This window comes from Lactuca virosa, chromosome 8 (genome assembly GCF_052849685.1).
Source record: "Lactuca virosa cultivar CGN04683 chromosome 8, Lactuca_virosa_CGN04683_v6, whole genome shotgun sequence".
NCBI classification, from domain to species: Eukaryota; Viridiplantae; Streptophyta; class Magnoliopsida; order Asterales; family Asteraceae; genus Lactuca; species Lactuca virosa.
In genome coordinates this window covers 142,848,418-142,851,776 of record NC_136433.1, presented here as the reverse complement: position 1 = coordinate 142,851,776, position 3,359 = coordinate 142,848,418, and positions in this window count along the sequence as shown.

Genomic DNA, 3,359 nt, shown 5'->3' with positions numbered 1-3,359 from the left:
TTATAGAAAACAATACTTAATGAATTTCTTAATGAAAGTTCATATTTCTGATACGAGATGCTTTGATAAGCCTTTATCTAAGCTTCTCAAACTCATACACCTTTCCTTAGATAGCTCATATGTGTGTCTAAACAATTTCAGCACTTATGGCAATAAGTCTTAAATGTTTAAACTAATTGCCAAATCTCCCAATTCGAACTATGAAGAGGGATGCCGTAATCATAATCGAATTTGAGAATGCAATTTACACAATCGCTATCTCCTTAAAATCTTCCCATTGAAAGCGTTTCCTCACAATCATTTTCATGAAGCGGAGAGAAACGTTATCACTTAGATTTTATGGTGTATGCGTTCCTATCCATGTGAATTTGTCATAACCATAACCATAAGACAATGTTTGTGACAAATCCAAACTCATATGGATTGAACTTGTTCAGTCTTTATTTCTTGCCATCTGGAAGCACAAGGGCCTACCATGTCTTCCAAGTAGTTGCGCAACTCACCCATACGATCAATGAACTTTCATTGATTAAGGTGCTTTGCCTTTATGCATTCAAATGAGAACTCATAGAAAGCACATGCATAGTTAACTCAACTGGAATGGCATAGAAACAAGAATGTGTCAACACGATAGGTTATAAACCTCAAGTCGTGTACTAGTGTTTAATAATAAGTTCACTCTTGATTAGTTCTTGAACCTTTTTCAAGATCTTTAAGACTCCCACTTACTTCTTGACATATAAGATTCTTTTGTCAAGAAACATTCCTTGACAAAACAAATATTCAAGGTTTAGTGCGGGTTCCTGTTAAGACAAACACTTTACACAACAGGTCTTAGTTGGTCTTTGTCATATCCAAGACATAACAACTTACCAATTTCAAATGTGCAGAAATAAGAAAACTTTTCCTATTCCATATTTGATAAGTGTGATAAACCTACTTAAGACTATGTCACTCAAGTCATAATCTTGGAGTATGACTCTAAGACTTGATATTGGAACGAAGTATGATTCACCTTTTGATTTAGCCACTTTAACAATTCACGATTCCTCTACTTAGCCATACTAGTGCACTAAGTTGTCCTTGGAGGATCAATTGTGATATGATTTCATAATCATTCAGACGATCATAAAACATGATACAAAATTACTCTCCCTTCTTCTCAGATTGGAGAAACCTTTTATCTTTCTACCTCATTGATTCTTCTTATTCGTTCTGCCATACATTGAAACTTTTCAAAGATTCAGAATTACACTTAATCTTGTAAGTATAACCATATTTACTAAACTTTTAGCAAATCATGACGAATAGTCTCATCGTTATTTGTGTTGGATTTGACCAGTGCACAACATTGTGTACCAGACCCTCCAGTCCTTCACTTGACTCACATTCTTATGTGAATAAGGAATTTGTCTTAATTTCCCAAATACGAAGGTTTTCATTTATCACACAATACAAGTTGTATGATTCCAAGTTTCTGTTCAATTGAAACTTGGGTGATGAGAATCTTTCCTTATTTGGTAAATTTCTGACACTACCACAAATAACATAACTAAGAATCACATCCTTTTCAATATTGCTATCAATAGAAACATATAAACATCAATTTTCACAAATGCCATTGCAAGGAAATATAAACAAGAAAAAAAAATTATTTTATTTATAAAAGTGCGGAAAAACTTTTCCTTACAACGCAATTACAAATGAAAACTATGTTACTAAACATTTCTAAGCAATCTATCCTAACTCTTAAACAACAGCTCAAAAATCCGATCTTCGAATCATGCGATCGAAATCCATTTCTTCGTGATCAGACTCAACTCACTCTTCCTTTAAGCTTCCTTTCTTTTCTTCGATCCTACAAAACATCAAAATGCAATCTTATCACATCATGTATTAAGAATCTACAAATAGTAACTTAATAGAGTTAGATAGTGGATTTTACCTGAAGCAGAGTCATACATCTTGACTCTCCCATCCTTGCGATCTCTCAGGTAAACATGGAAGCTTCGCATCCAATGCCCCTTCTCTTGGCAGTAGAAACATATGGATTCTTCTGGAATCGTACACGGGACTATCTCAGACTTAGCCTTTCTCTTGCGTAGAGAAAACTTTTCTGGACTTCCAATGTTGCCATTGTCCATAGAAGGTTGAGACATTGATTTACCAGACAAATCTGCTTGACCAGTCCGCCAAATCATTGCTGATTCAGCAACAATAAGCAAATAGGTAAGATCAATGAGGGTCACGTCGTGGTCCATCATATAGTACTCTCTAATGAACTCACTATATGAGTCAGGAAGTGATTGAAGAACCAAGTCAACAACCAACTTCCTTGAGACATCGACACCGAACATTCCCAATTTGTCAATATGCAACTTCATGTCCAAGACGTGAGTACATACGGACTTTCCAGCTTCGTGTTTGCTAGCCAATAGGGCTTGAGTGACCTTGAACTTTTCAAGTCTTCGAACACATGGGTCAGGGAGAATTATTGGAGGAGGTGGAGGAAGTGAAGCATGATTTCCATTTCCACAATCCAATCGTGGAGCATAATCTTCATGTGGAAATTTTTTTCCAAAGGATTCGGGAAGACCATAGTTGTTAGATTTTGACATCTACAAAACGGGAGAAATTCAAGTTAGTTGATTAAATCCTTAATATAACACCCAAATGAAACATCAAGGCTAGGATCCAACACAATATTCTACAACTCGGAAGAGGGATGTTGTAATCCAGTTGCAGAACATTTGAAGGTAGGTAAATGATGATTTACCAATTTCCATCATGAAAAACGAAAATGGAAAATTAGGTTTTAAATGAATTGAAACTCCTAGATCTTTTGAGATTCATTGAACTTTTCAATGGCATGTTTAATATCGATTATGCCCTTCATGTTTGTGACTGGGATGCCGAGGATCACAAACAAGGTGTGGATAACCATGCAAATTAGCTTGGTACTCTCGAAGATGTCTATCACCTAATCAATGTGCCGGTTAACCACACACACTCCATTGATTTATGATAATCTACGAGCTACCCATTACCATCCTTCATTGGTCCCATATTAGTGTGCCGGTTAACCACACACGCTCCACTAACGGCCAACAAGGTGTAATGTGCAATTTCATGGATTAGCACCAACTCCACATTTTTCCTAAAGTAACTAAGATTTGGGAATTTATAAAAGTGTTTAGTTACTTCGTATTTCATTATACTTATAATGGAAGGTTGTGTCCTATCCTACCCGTTCGGCTAACGACCCTCCACTAGTCAAGGGTGCGGCGGGTAAGAGTGGATACCCAATGGCGGTCATTTTACAGGCCGATTCCTTAAACACCCCTTATAGACCAAATTCG